The 5,783-nt window shown below is 50.0% G+C and overlaps 1 pseudogene across 1 annotated transcript; it reads right to left on the reverse strand.

Moving 5' to 3' along the window:
- Positions 1-1,949: 1,949 nt before the first annotated feature.
- LOC103276012 lies at positions 1,950-3,692 on the reverse strand (annotated as a pseudogene). The gene has a single exon (XR_505346.2). The product of XR_505346.2 is annotated as an actin, cytoplasmic 2-like (transcript).
- Positions 3,693-5,783: the final 2,091 nt, after the last annotated feature.

Below are 5,783 nucleotides of genomic sequence, written 5' to 3' on the forward strand. Positions count from 1 at the left end.
GGCAATCCACTCACCTCAGCCTCCCAAAGGCGTGGGATTACAGGCTGAGCCACTGAGCCCGGCTTGACTTTGTTTTGAAAGCTCCTCCCATTAGTTAAATGGGCCAAAGGATGAAGAGGAAATAATCTTTAGCGGGTGTAACAGTAACAGTTATGCCTTCAGCATCTATGTCAGTCTGGTTCTAGGTCTGTCATTAGGTACTCATGAAGAGCAGAATAATTTAGTAGGTGTCTAAGGAAACAAGGGAATATGGCTCTGGAATGTATGTTTGTATGTTGGACTGAAGGTGCTGGACCCAATAGGCATTTTTCATCTCATCCCATTTCCACATAGACAATCCCATTACCCCTCAGAGAGAACGACCTAGTTAATTCTATGAAGGAGACTCCTAGTTTTTGAGCTTTTGGAACCAAGTCTCTATTAGGTGGGAAATATACATTGTAGAATATGAGTCATAATAGGAGTAAAAGGGGCTGTGCACGGCGGCTCATGCCTGTAACCCCAGCACTCTGGGAGGTCAAGGGGGGAGGATTGCTGGAACCCAGGAGTTTGAGACCAGCCTGGGCAGCATAGTAAGACCCTGTCTCTACAAAAAATCAAAAAATTAAAAAATTCACTGGGCATGGAGGTGCGTGCCAGCTACTTGGGAGGCTGAGGTGGAAGGACCACTTGGGTTCAGCAGTAGAGGTTGCAGTGAGTCATGAATATGCTACTACTCACCAACCTGGGTGACAGAGTGAGACCCCCAACTCAAAAAAGAAAAAGAAAATAACGTCTAAAAATAAATAAATAATAGTAGTAAAAGGAAAGTGGGTCGGAGGGCCAGAGGTCACACAGAGGTCACCAATAGGCTCATCAGATGGGTGCATCAAAGAAATAAATCTATTTAGCTCAACAAATCAACCTCATCTGAGAGGGCCTCCCGACATCACATGGCCTGGGCAACAATGCCCTGTTACTCTTGTAAGCCTCCGGTCAGGGAGGATCATAGTAACTCAGGTCTGCATGGTGTGGCCTCAAAGAACATTCCATCTCCTGGAATAAGAGAAGGAAACAAAACTCTGCAATTGAGGGGGATTATTTCAGTGAGGCTGCAAGATGAAAAGAGAGGCAAAGGAAAAAAACATTAGAGCCAGCGATTTGCACATGCAAAGGCAGGGAGGAGCCTCCAGCCCAAGAATGGCAAGGCTCTATAGTTCCTGACAATTAAGTTCATGAACTCATCCTAGAAAAGGTGCCATTTATCTCACTATCGAATATCACTACGGTCACCTTCGAAGGACCCCCCTTGGGAAACTATGCACTGATGCCAGAGCCTGGTCTACTCATCAAAGCAATTTTGGAACTCTTTCTGGAATGGCCATCAGACCTGTTGTAGTATTACCTTCGATGTCCTGGATGTCATTAAAATGTCTTCCTTTCAATATTTACTTTCTCTTCAGGTAAATAAAATAGCTACTGGGGGCCAGAGCAGGTGAGTAGGGAGGGTGTTCCAATACAGTTATTTGTTGAGTGGCTGAAAACTCCCTCATAAACAGTGCTGTGTGAGCTGGTGCATTGTTGTGATGCAAGAGCTCCTTTGGGAAATTTTTGCACACACCTTTCTCATGCCAAGATTTTCAGTTAAGATCTTCCTGTTTTTCTAGAGATGTTTATTTGGTCTGCTATGCTTCTCACAGTCAGTCAATAATTGTGACACACAATTTGATGAACTTTTGCAATGTTTTTATCAGTTCTGCTTGTTACTGGCCATCCTGATCCCTCTTTATCAGTGGTGCTTTCTCTCCCCTCAGAAAAACATTTAATCCACTTGTACATTGCCATTTTCTTTCTTTCTTTTTTTTTTTTTACTGCAGCACTTTATTTTTCCTTACACAATGATGTGTTGCTGGGGTCTAAGTTCTCACATAACAGTAGAAAACCAAAATCTGCTGTCATCTCTTAAATAATTAAGAATTGCATACAAAAACCTTACATAAATTAAAAGGATGAATAAATTTACAGGTGTAAATGCAAACTGCTTCCAACTCAAGGCAAGTAACAACCCATGGTGTTCTGGCAGGAAAACAATTAGGAAACTGGGTCCTAAGGCTGGGACCTTTCCAACCCTGTTAGACCAGCTGGCAAGACAGAAATGACAACTTGTTCGGCTCTTGCCAATCTCTAGAGAAATCCTGGAATACTCAGCTCTGACACATTAATACCCTGCACAGATCAAGACTCTTGGTCACGCAGATTCACAGATCACAGACTTCTCTTCCATAAGCATGTTCTCACCTCAGCCATGAAGTGACTGAGCCACATGTGTACTAAGGGTTTAAACCAAAGATATGTACAGGGTATTAAACAAATACCAAGGGAACAGTTAACTTGAATACAAGGTCAAAAATCAGCAACAAGTTCTACGATCCAGTGCTAATACCATACAAGCTTCAAGGACAAATTTCTTTTCAAAGGCTTATTCCAGTTTCGTGAGGCTAGCATGAGGTGTATACATTTGCCAGGGCAAATTTATACTTATGAATTAACTCATGCAGCAAATGCTACGCATCTGCTCACAGTCCGTTTAGAAGCATTTGCGGTGGACGATGGAGGGGCCCGATTCATCGTACTCCTGCTTGCTGATCCACATCTGCTGGAAGGTGGACAGAGAGGCCAGGATGGAGCCACGGATCCACATGGAGTACTTGTACTCAGGGGGAGCAATGATCTTGATCTACATGGTGCTGGGCGCCAGGGCAGTGATCTCCTTCTGCATCCTGTCAGCAATACCCGGGTACATGGTGGTGCCACCAAACAGCACTGTGTTAGCGCACAGGTCCTTGCGGATGTCTACGTCACACTTCATGATGGAGTTGAAGGTGGTCTCGTGGATGCCGCAGGATTCCACGCCCAGGAAGGAGGGCTGGAACACTGCCTCTGGACACCGGAACCGCTTGTTGCCAGTGGTGATCACCTGGCCATCAGGCAGCTCGTAGTTCTTCTCCAGGGAGGAAGAGGATGCAGCGGTGGCCATCTCCTGCTCGAAGTCCAGGGCAACGTAGCACAGTTTCTCCTTGATGTCACGCACAATCTCCGGCTCAGCTGTGGTGGTGAAGCTGTAGCCACGCTCCGTGAGGATCTTCATGAGGTAGTCTGTCAGGTCCCGGACAGCCAGGTCCAGACGCAGGATGGCATGGGGGAGGGCGTAGCCCTCCTAGATGGGCACCGTGTGGGTGACCCCGTCTCCAGAGTCCACGACAATACCAGTGGTACGCCCAGACGCTTACAGGGAGAGCACGGCCTGGATGGCCACATACATGGCCGGGGTGTTGAAGGTCTCAAACATGATCTGAGTCATCATCTCTCTGTTGGCCTTAGGGTTCAGGGGGGCCTCGGTCAACAGCACCGGGTGCCCCTTGGGGGCCACACGCAGTTCGTTGTAGAACGTGTGCTGCCAGATCTTCACCATATTGCCCGGTTGGTGACGATGCCATGCTCGATGGGATACTTCAGAGTCAGGATGCCTCGCTTGCTCTGGGCCTCGTCGCCCACGTAGGAGTCCTTCTGACCCATGCCCACCATAACGCCCTGGTGTCAGGGACACCCGACGATGGAGGGGAACATGGCTCTGGGAGCGTCGGCCCGGCAAAGCCAGCTTTGCACATGCCGGAACCATTGTCAATGACGAGCGCGGCGATTTCTTCTTCCATTGTGATCGGCGGAGATGCGGGGCGTCGGGGCGACAGTAGAGCACAGAGCGTGGGCCAGCGGCAGCAAGTGAGCTGCCATTTTCTTCATGGCATTATTCTCATAAACTTGGACTAACATGTCCCTGATTTCACTTCCACTTTTGCCAAGTTTAACAAGAAATTTAATGTTTGTTCATTGCTGTAATTCAAGCTCCACCATGCTCGGGAAGGCACACATAAACATGCAACAGCTAATGCATTATTATGATCGCCACTCAGCAAGACACCGCCACACGTTGACATGAACACACCTGTGAGACACTGATATACTAAGGTTATGAAGCCTTACTGAGTTGTTAGTACAGTGCTGCAATATAAGCACAGGGTGGCAAGTTCACAAACTTAGTTGTCAGATCTCGTATTTGCCTGAGGAAGTTATCAAGTCACCATAGCAGAACACATTAACCATCTGGGAGGTCAACAAGGTGTTCCTTGGTTCTTGTGCTCTGGGAAGGAAGAATTCAGCCAAAGCCAGGCGTGGTGGCTCACACCTGTCATGCCAGCACTTTGGGAGGCCAAGGCGAGGGGACTGCCTGAGCCCACGGGTTTGAGACCAGCCTGGGCAAGTTGGCAAGACCTCCTCTCTACAATAAATCAAATTAGCCGGACATCATGGCGGGTGCCTGTGGTTCCAGCTACTTGGAAGGCTGAGGTGGAAGGATCAGGATCACCTGAGCCCTGGTGTTGGAGGCTGCAGTAAGCCGTGATTATGCAACTATACCCCAGCCTGGGCGACAGAGTGAGACTCGTGGTCAAAAAAAAATAAAAATTTTTAAAAAAGAATCCAGCCAAGACACAGAGCAGCGAAGCAAAGGAAAGGCTTATTCAAACAAGTAAAAGTGCACTACGAACAGGTACGGAACCTGCAAAATGAGCATTCGTATACCAGTATACCTAACCGTGAATTGTACCCCACGTTTTTAAAATTAGAAAGAAAGAAAGGGTGCGGTGGGGGCTGGGTCTCAAAAGGGTCTGCGTCGTGTCCTGCAGCATCGTTTTACCTCCTGTTTTGGGGTTTCCACCCCCCACCCCCCACCCCCTTACCTCTGTGCCCCTCCTCGTCTCTGTCCAGGGCTGGGGCGCTAACTGAATGCTATACCCATGCGCTCGCGGTGGGCCCGGTGTCAACAGGAGCCCCCGCCCCCCCCCACCACCACGCAAGGGCAGGTCGTGGAGGTGTCAACGCGTCTTCAGGGCGCCTGCGCAAACTCCTGGCGCGGCCTCAAAGAACAAGGGCGTTCCCCTGTCGCTATTTCCCCTATTTCTTTTCTTTCTTTCTTTCTTTCTTTTTTTTTTTTTTTTGAGTTGGAGTGTCATTTTGTCACCCAGGCTGGAGGGGAGTGGCACGCTCCCGGCCACCGCAGCCTCGACCTGCTGGCCTCGGGCGATCTTTCCCCCTCAGCCTTCCAAGTAGCTGGAACTACAGGCGCGCGCCACCACGCCCGGTTCACTTTAATGATTTATTGCAGAGACGAGGTCTCGCCAAATTGCCCGGGCTGGTTTCGAGCCCCTGACCTCGGGCCATCCTCTCGCCTCCGCCTCCCAAAGTGCTGGGATGACAGGCTTGAGCCACCGCGCCCGGCATCCCCTATTTCTAAGACGTGTTTGACCGCACGCTGCTGGCTGCGATCTCCAAACGAGCGACTATCGGGTGTCCCTGAGGCCTTGCTCCTCACGCGGCTGCCAGTCCTCAGAGCCTACCCTTCAGCTTCCTCCGGTCTAGCTAACTGCCTGTCTAGTCTAGCAGTTGTAAGTGATTTATCCCGTCAGCGAAGACGCCGAGACGACTCCGTTGTGAGACACGGAACTCAAGTTTCGAGTCCCTAAAAAAGCCGCGGAGGGGACCACATAGCGAGTCACTCCTCAACTACGCGCCTGCGTCTCCCGGGAGCCCGCGAGGGCTTCCGGGAAGCTGGCCAATCAGAGGCCCGCGGCAAACTCAGTGGCGGCGTTTTCAACTGGATAAGGGAGCCGCGGCCCCGCCCTCTCGTTCCACAGCGTTGTGCGAGGGAAGTCCATGGGGCGCGAACGGCGGCAGTTGAGCCGCTGGAG

This window comes from Carlito syrichta, unplaced genomic scaffold (genome assembly GCF_000164805.1).
Source record: "Carlito syrichta isolate Samal-C Ts95f unplaced genomic scaffold, Tarsius_syrichta-2.0.1 Scaffold315843, whole genome shotgun sequence".
NCBI classification, from domain to species: domain Eukaryota; kingdom Metazoa; phylum Chordata; class Mammalia; order Primates; family Tarsiidae; genus Carlito; species Carlito syrichta.